The sequence below is a fragment of the Varanus komodoensis genome, unplaced genomic scaffold, assembly GCF_004798865.1.
Source record: "Varanus komodoensis strain SLA01 unplaced genomic scaffold, ASM479886v1 scaffold5, whole genome shotgun sequence".
In the NCBI taxonomy this organism is placed as follows: Eukaryota; Metazoa; Chordata; class Lepidosauria; order Squamata; family Varanidae; genus Varanus; species Varanus komodoensis.
In genome coordinates, this window is record NW_025336087.1 from 52,289,994 (window position 1) to 52,299,904 (window position 9,911).

A 9,911-nucleotide genomic window follows, 5' to 3' on the forward strand; every position below is an offset into this window, starting at 1 on the left:
TGCAAACTGGCTTGATTTTCATTCTGCCCAAAGGGTGAAAGGATGGCTGTCAGGGAAACATCAAGTTTGTTCAGAGAGGTCATGAAGAACTGTTATGTCATTTGGGAAGTGCCCTTTTCCCAGAGGCTTTGGGCTTTCTCGCCGAGTTTTGCCTCTAAAAGGAAATGTAGAACTGAGGGAAAGGGAACTGTTCTCTGTTCTCACTGGCTTTAGCTTTACTCTTGGCTGGAGAGCAAAAGGGACTTTTGACCTTTCTGGCCACCTAATTTGCTCCTCCTTTGGGTGTTACTCTGTGCAACTTGCTACTGTGTGAGTCTGGCCAAGTAGCATGACTGAAACTTCAGTACCCGGTGCCTTTTTCTATAGAAGAGGGACTACATGGAGTTGTAAACACTATGACCGTTTTGAAACTGACAGCAGTACTGAGTTCTAAAGTATTGCAGAGTTTTGTCATTAATACACATAATGAATTGGAGCTAAATTTAGGGTGCAGTCCTATGCAATGTAAGACAGGAAAAGGGCTACAACAGCCAGCATGTCTCAGCCAGTGTGCTTGGAGTTATAGGCCCCTTTTCCTGTCTGCATAGGAATGCACCTTTAGTTATCCTTAGAGTAACTCTGTTGAAATCAATGGAACTTAAAATAATAATGGCTAGCAAGTCCTGTTGTTTTCAGAGAAACTGCTCAGCAAGCTGATGTCTGGCTCTAGCCCTTTAAGTACAATCCGATGCACGTTTTTACTGAGCAAGTTCTACTAGACACAATCAGATTTATGGACAAATCTATGCTTTCCTGCACCACTATAGGAATGTGAATCTATGTAAGAACATTTATTGCATAACAGAGTTATGCAAAGTTATATTTAAACTGAAACAAATCATCTTAAATATATTTCCAAATATTTCCAGAGCAACAAATTGAAATTGCTTTTTTGCCCTCAAAGGAAATGCATCTGTAGATTTGAAATGTACCTTTAATATTATCTTTCTTTGAAATATCTACCCATTTGAATGTGCAGTATTTAATACCTTCAGTGAGGTTTTGTACTCCTTGTATTCTGACTTCTTGGACACATAGTACTTTATGTTTACATCAAGGGGGTTTGATTCCAAGTAAGTGTATAAGATTCAGGCTTCAGCATATCAGATTACATTGTATAATATATATTTTGCAATTTGTGACACATCATTGTCTACTTTGCAATGTGCATGTGTGTAGTGTGACTCACTCTCCACTTCTCTAATGGGGACCATCTTATGGATTCTACTCCAGATGCACATAAGCCTCCCGACTTGAAGATCAAGACCTGGTGGCATTCTTGGCCATCTTGATGAAGTGCATGGGAGTGGGCGGGCAGGAGGTATAGGTAAAAGGATGCCCCAAGCCTGTTCCCCTCCCTTTCCTGCTTTCTGAGGTGCATTTTCGCTCTTGGAGAGGCTGCCGGCATGATTCTTTCTGCCCCAACTCCAAGGGAGCAGAGTGGGTTCTTGGTGGTCAGAGTCTGAGCTCTGAGGGTGGAAGACCCCAGTGCTGGGACCCTGAAGAATCCACAAAACTTTGGCAAACCATAGGACCGCACCCGAACCGGTTAGATCATGGGTCCTCAAACTACGGCCTGGGGTCGGATCTGGCCCACCATGCCCATTTGGACCCGCCGTGCACGTATGCGCCTGCCGCCACCCGCCTCGCAGTGCATGCCCGCCCCCCCCGCACCTCACCTCCTCTTGTCACGTGCTTCCCCTCGCCACGCGCCTCGCCTCGCCGTGCTGCGCGCCCCACCCCGCCTCAGCGCATGCCCGCATGCGCCACCCCTTCCGGCACCACCTTTCTGGCCCATGCCCAGCCTACCGGCAGCTTTCAACTGGCCCCCTGGTGAAAAAGTTTGAGGACCCCTGGGTTAGACATTTCAGATACTGTGCCACAGGGCTTAGCTCCCTTTTGATGAGAGACACTAGCAACTATCTGTCTTCATAATATTTGCTCCATTTACACATATAGGCAGTGTTGCGGAGTGGTTAGAGTGCTGGGCTGGGACTCAGGGTCTGGGTTCTAATCCCCATTCAACCAGGGAACTCACTGGGTGACTTTGGGCCAGTGACATACTTTCAGCCTAACCTATCTCACAACTTTGTTCCTGTGAGAATAATATGAAGAGGAAGAGAAGCTTGTAAGTTGTTTTCAGTTCCTTGCAAGAGGGTGAAAGATGAGCTATAAATGTAACATGCTGTTGATTATGCAGAGGAGGATGAGGAGGCAGGTCTACAACAGGCACCATGTTTGCTAAGCAAGCATAAATTCTCCAAAAAGAACAATTATATTTCAAGGATGCTTCTGCCAACTAACAGCTTCTTTCTGTCTCATTCTTCTCAAAATTCAAACTGGTCCCAAATATTCCACTGTCTCCTTACTTAATGTGGAGGGACTTCTCCAAGTTCTAATCAGTACCACATTCAAAATATGGAGAGATTAATCCCATTCTTGCTACCGTTCTTGTTTTATCTTTTTTGCTAGAATCAAATGTATTACTTGCCAGTATTGTAAGTACTTTTCAGTAATGAATAGCACTGGAGTGTTTGTCAGAATTCTTTGCCTGCCCATTCCTGTTCACCTTCAGCAGTGCTTGCCAGTTCTTTTGTAAGACAGCAACCCACTTAATGCATTTTGTATGGTTTGTATTGTCATGGCTTGCTTCTTTCTTGAACCTCTGCTGTATTTATTTATTCATTGGCTTCAGTCTGGCAACATTACATAGAATCCACAAATAACCAATGGAAAGCCATGCATGGAAATATATGAAAATGTCATAGTTAGGACTTCTGTTCCCGAGACATTTATGGTACACTCCTTATTCATGATAGCTTGCAGGTATAACCTCCTCCTCCTCTGGAGCCTTTTCCATGCTTTCCAAGCATTTCTGTGCAGGATTTTGACCGAGAACAGTCTGATATTATCTGAAAAATGGCAGAATAACTCGTGTATTTTTGCAATGCTGCTATACTGCAATGCTGCTATACTGCAGAGCCAGCTTGTGACTGTGTAAGCACATCTTAACCTTGCAAAGAATCTGGAAACAAGAATAAAGTGAGCTTTAAAGTAAAGTGGCAGGTTAAAAGCCTCACGTAGAAAAGCTCTTGGTCTGTTGCTCCCTGGCTTAGCTTGTGCCTGCTACCTCTCAAAGCCAGCCCACAAAGGCAGGATGTACAGTGTTTCTGAAGGATGCTGGGCAAATTGCCAAAGGAAGGGAGCTTTGCAGGATTGCAAACCAAAATGCTACTCAGAAGTACACTCCCACCTTCCCAAAACAAGAAATAAATGATTGTGGGCATGTTCACATGTGCATCGAAAAAGTCAGACTAAAGGTTAAAATAATGATGGCAAGCTGACATTTCTGCATCAATTAATCTGCTGGGATACACTTTGTCATTTGCCATCTAAACAAAGTTTAACTCAACTGTCCCCATGCCAGTGCCTTTGAAATGTGTTGGAATACAACTCCCATCATTCCCAGCCAACAATATATATGCCATTAGTTGTTGGACGTAATCCCAGGTACTTCGGAGTGCTCAAATCAACCATTAAAAACCTGTTTAAAATGTGGAAATAGTTTGTGGCAAATATTTCTACAGTTCCGCACTGACCTATGTAACACTTATTATTTGTCCAAGCTTTCTAACAGCTTCACTCAAGTTTCACCAGCTATTATGTAGTGACATTTGCACTGTTTTTTAGCATTAGAGTTAAGTGGGAGTTGAAAATGCTTGACAATAAGCTTGTATGACAACTGATACTTTAAAGCACTGTATCAGCAATTCTGGCTTGTTCTTATTCTGTCAGCACAACTATTCTTGCAACTGGATCCCACAGTCTGCCTTGGCAAATGAGTAAATACTTCGGTCCTTTATGCTAGTTCAGACACTCATCTTTCTGTGAGAATTGTTGGAAATGTTGTGCAAGCATTCTTTCAGTGAAGTCAAAAGCAGCGTATATCTGGAGAGCTTTGCCTTATGGAGATGGAGAGCTTCTTCGCACAAGACATCAATTGTGCCTCTCCTGCATTGTCTAGCTGTTTTCACGCCTTGTATTTAGAACAAGGAAAATCAAGAATTTTCCTGGATGCCACCATTCCTCACCAAAGAGGCTAAGTGTAGTCTCACAATTTCACTCTTTACTGCTGCCACTTTGAGTTATGTCTGCCTTACAGAAAGGCAGACAAGAAAACCCCTGGAAGCAACAAAACCCTTGTGTGAAGGATGCTCTAATCATTTCTCGAAAAAGGAAGAAAATAAAGTGCCAGGCTAAATGTCTCATTTAGAGAGCTTCCTAATTACAGGGAAGAAAATGGGGGTGGACATCAAAGAATTCAGGGTGTTCCTATAGCTGGGAAACTGAGTGATTGTGCGAGAGGAAGTCACACAAATGGACTTGCCATCTGAAATGGCTGTGATCAGACTGTTGAGGCGACTGTGACAGGCTGGTTCATGGCAGTGTGTATAAAAGGAAACCCCAGAACTGTCCTGCCTGTGTCTCCGTTTTGCATGTTGTGGTTCTGGCACCTCTGGCATTTCAAGAAGCAAGCATTTTGTAACCATGCTCATAATGCGAATTCTTTCTTCAGTCCTTATTCACATTATATGGGCAGCCCAACTGATGATGTTCAATATAGAGTTGTGCCATGGAATGAGTGACCTTACAGGAGGTTTCTCATGAATTGCAGCATGTGCCCCTAGGAGAACACCATTTCTGCAGGCCAAGGGACAAGGAGGCTGTTTGGAGCAGCGGTGGACTAGTATCCTGGAGCAGAGAGAAAAGTGAGATGCTTTCAAAGGCTGAGATCAACATAACACCAAAGAAATAAATTTTGTTGGATGCCATCCTATGTACGATGCTAGTTTCACTTACTGCTATTACATTATTTGATGTCAATTGCTGCACCGTGGCTTTCACCAGTTTTATTTATTTATTTGCCTCCTTTGTATCTCACACCATCAGCAACCATTTCATCTTTCCAGGGCTACTTACAAATCCCAATAAAATAAAAATATACTATTCAAAATATTTGAAAAAATGAAAGAACTCACAAAATTAAAACAGAAGCAATTCCATTCGGCATAAAACGATAAAAGTGGTAGCAAGTTCGGAGTGAATCATTTTTAAAAGCCCAAGAAAACAAAATGGTGTTTGCTTGATGCCAAAAATCAGCACTGTGCATGCTTCCCAGGTATTCTAAATGTGGGTGCCACCACTGAGAAGTCTCACTCACTGCATCTTAAGGAGGAACCCTCACAAAGGTCTCCAGCTGATGATCTCCAAAGAACTGATATGAGAGCATGGGGTCCAACAGGTGTGCTACTCTGTGAAGACCACAATCCCATATGCTCCTATTAGAGAGAAAGTTCCACTGAATTCAAGATGTGTCAACACATTTAGGATTACGCTGCACATAATTTGCTATTTGGACCATGGCATGCAAAGCTCAGTGTTCTGAAGGTACGAATGATGCTTTGTTCTAGCATGAGCACTTTGAGTACTTTCTTGATCCTAACTGTGAAAATGCTGTGCTGCATCCAACAGGGCCACTCTGCCTCCAGCGGTTCTCTCCCCCTTGTGGGAGTGAGCACTTGCACAGTGGGACGTCTGCATTTCTAAAAATAACCCTTGGAAACAAGCAAGAACAGCTATTTATGGATTAGGGGTATCAGAGCACCCTTCTGCCCTGTCCTATCCTGGAAATTAGAGTTTCCACTTGTTTAGTGTTATTTTTATTACTGCATTTATTATATTTATATTACAACAACCTGGTGTTCTAGGTTAGGTTGAGAGTGCCTGACGCCAAGTCACCAAGTGAGCTTCAGGCCAAGCAGGGACTAAAGAAGTATGAAAGCCCCTTTGCACAAGGAATTAGCACAATAGGTTACTACCCATCATTTTTAAAACATTCAGACTAATATATAAGGAAAAACATTTCCATTTATTTGGCAATGCTTCTATCTGTAAGCCATCCAGGGATGATAGTGATGGATGACCTATAAATTTCCTAAATAAGTACATAAATAAATAAATATCTTCTTGTTCATATTATAGACCTAAAATATTATATAACTTCCTTATCAGTGAACATGTTTCCCAAATATGTTAACAGACCTTCCACTGGTGAATGTGCGAAATGTGAAATGCAAACAGGGAGTTTCTAGCAGCGAGATGCAATCAGAGTCGTTTCAATTCCTATATTGCAAACCCTGAAAGACACAAGAATGCTTCTGTGAGTCAGCTTTGTTGTGTATGAAAGCAGCGTGGCCATGGTAGTCACGTATCCAGCTCAGAAACAGACGGATACATGGTAAGTCTCTTGTCCTGGCTAGAGGCACATAAGTGCTGTTGGTTTGTCTCTCTATAAATATATCAATAGTGATACAGATATAGATATTGTGTGTGTGTGTGTGTGTGTGTGTGTGTGTGTGTGTGTGTGAGAGAGAGAGAGAGAGAGAGAGAGAGAGAGAGAGAGAGAGAGAGAGAGAGGCAATCCGAGAAGTTCCCAATTGCGATATTGAGCTATTTGGTTCCTGACTTTGATCCACTGGCAACTTTTAAAATGAAGGGGATGGCCTTTCCATCGCTCTCCCACCACTTTCAAAATGAACCACAAGATTTTGCTAATAGTGAGGGTAAAGAACACCATCCAAGTGCATGGGACTCCTTTGGAAAGCACCCGGTCATTCCAGTTTAAATTTCCTTCTTTTCCACAGAAGAAAGAGAAGTTACATGTGGTAAAGTTTCAGTTCAAGGAGCCACAAAACAATCCACCAACACGCAAGCAACCCTTGGGCATCAGCAACACACTTGGGACTTCTCTCCTGTGGTCTCAGCTCTCTTTCCCTCTGAGATGAATGGCCCAGACAGCTTTGTCTTGGCAGAGATTGGTGATGGCACCAATTGATCTGCACTGACTAATGAGAAGGAAGGACTCACTGGAGAAGAGCCTAATGCTGGGAACAGTTGACGGGAAAGGAAGAAGGGAACGGCAGAGAATGAGGTGGCTGGATGGAGTCACTGAAGCAGTCGGCGTGAGCTTTAGTGGACTCCAGGGGATGGTGGAGGACAGGAAGGCCTGGAGGAATGTTGTCCATGGGGTCACCATGGGTCGGACGCAACTTTGGGACTAACAACAACAAAAACTATAGACAAGGCTGATACCCCTTGTCATCAAGGGGCCATGCGCTGCGAGACTTCTTCTTGCTCACCCACAACAGCTAGTGGAACAAATGTGTTCGAGGGCTTTTTAGTATAAATGTAAGTCAGTTGGAATTAAGATTGCTGGGAGAAATATCAACAACCTCAGGTATGCAGATGATACCACTCTCATGGCAGAAAGTGAAGAGGAACTAAAGAGCCTCTTGATGCGGGTGAAAGAGGAGAGTGCAAAAGTTGGCTTGAAATGCAACATTAAGAAAACTAAGATCATGGCATCTGGTCCTATCACTTCCTGGCAAATAGATGGGGAAGAAATGGAGATAGTGACAGATTTTATTTTCCTGGGCTCCACAATCACCACAGATGGTGATTGCAGCCAAGAAATTAAAAGACACTTGCTTCTTGGGAGGAAAGCTATGGCAAATCTAGACAGCATACTAAAAAGCAGAGACATCATCCTGCCAACAAAAGTGCGTATAGTCAAGGCTATGGTTTTCCCAGTTGCAATGTATGGCTGTGAAAGTTGGACCATAAGGAAGGCTGAGCGCCGAAGGACTGAGGCCTTCGAATTGTGGTGCTGGAGGAGCCTCCTGCGAGTCCCTTGGACTTCAGAGATCCAACCAGGAAATCTTAAAGGAAAGCACCCTGAAGCCAAGGTAGCCCAAATAAATGTAAGGAGAAATTGGCCTCTGCCAAGTAAGACCAGACACCCACTTTGCTGTGAGGATAGTGTTTTGGGGTACTTGCCACACAAGGATCAATATCCAATTGTAATTGTAAGCCCGTCCATGGTTTTTGGGCATAGAAATGAGAAATGGAAGCTTATGAGCATGGCTCTGTTTATTTCCTTCCAATAACACCCTCTATACTTCTCAGTGATAATCAAAGCTGCTTACCAGTTGCCTAAACCAGGCCAAAAGATCATCTATAAAAACAGCATTTACAGAGTCAAATATAAGAACATATGATTTTATTATCCTTTTACAATTTAAGAAGCAGCAAACCAATCACAATTGATTCAATTGCACCATGCTTGTTGGAAGAGAGTTTTAACTGCTCTTCAGTCAGTGATAGAAAATGTCACCCTTTGGGTGCCACTACAGAAAAGGCCCTGCCTCTGGTATTCATTTACCAGTGGTCTGATGGTGGCTGGGGAGAAAGCAGGGCTGCAGATACTGATCTCAAGACCTGGGCAGATTCGTATAGGAGGAGGTGATTCGTAATATATCATGGTTCCAGACCATTTAGCAGATGCTGATTACCAATTGCTGGGGCACAAACAAGAAACAGTATGTCCCAATCACCATGCCCTGCTTCTGAGGCTCCCAGAAGCATCCAACTGCTTTTGGAAACAGATTAGTTTCCTAGTTAATTCTATGCCTCCAGTGGGTAAAATTCTACACTGGTCCTAGCCCATTTAAAAAAAAGGTTTGATGACTTTGATGATAGGCTACCGTTGCATCCAGCACCAGTCATCCAGTGCATCTGAGAATATACTAAATCCAGTTGCGGTAAGGAAAGTGGAATACTTTAGGGGAGGAAGTGGTTAATTTCTTAACCATGAGTGAACCACAAGTCCGTATTTGCTGTGCCATCACTTTCCTGTCCCTCTTTTCTCACTCCTTTCCATTAGATTGCCACTCCAGGGGATAGTGGACGACAGGATTGCCTGGAGGAATGTTGTCCATGGGGTTGCGATGGGTCGGATGCAACTTCACAACTAACAACAACACATGCTTGAAAGCTAGCCAAAACGAAATCCATCAAGAAGTCCTGCAGGAGATGAAAAGCTGCCCAAGTAAAGGTCCCTTGAAACTGGAGCATCCATCGGGATGGGTAAGTGACAGACCAGCAGCTGTTGGATCTAGTGGCATTTCTGCCCTGGTCCAGGTGTTGGAGATTTTTGTCCCTTCATACTCCACTGCCTGTTGGAACTGCCCTTTTCATCTGACTGATTTTCCTCGGCTCTGTTCTTGCTGTGCGCACTAGCCCACCTGATAGATCTTCTGGGGAGTCTTTTGTGATTTAGTTTGGGGACCCATCTTTTTTTAAAACTTCCAATTATTCTATTACATTGATTATATACATTTTACATATATAAAAGGAATATACCTACAGTGCTTGGAATAATCACAGTTCATTCATCAGAAGGTAGGAGAGAATTAACTATCAAGTTGTGATTATATGATATATTTGCACCTCCTATCCATCCTAAAAGTGTTTGCACAATAAGCAGCAAGTGAGTGTTATATGGCATAGTCATTCATATATTCCTGACATATAGTTTCACTTCTTGTACCTTTTTTGCAATTCTATACTCAGTGACTTAAGAGTGTATGATACTTGATGCAACGTATTTAGAATTAAACATGATGCATTGTTGTTGTGAGTCGTGAAGGCGTGTCCGACCCATCACGACCCCATGGACAACATTCCTCCAGGCCTTCCTGTCCTCCACCATCCCCCGGAGTTCACTCAAGCTCACATCAACTGCTTCAGTGACTCCATGTAGCCACCTCATCCTCTGCCGCCCCCTTCTTCTTTTGCCATCTATTGTTCCCAGCATTAGACTCTTCTCCAATGAGTCCTTCCTTCTCATTAGGTGGCCAAATTATTTGAGTTTCATCTTCAGTATCTGGCCTTCTAAAGAGCAGTCAGGGTTGATCTCCTCTAGGACTGACCGGTTTGATCACCTTGTGGTCCAAGTCCCTTGGACCACAAGG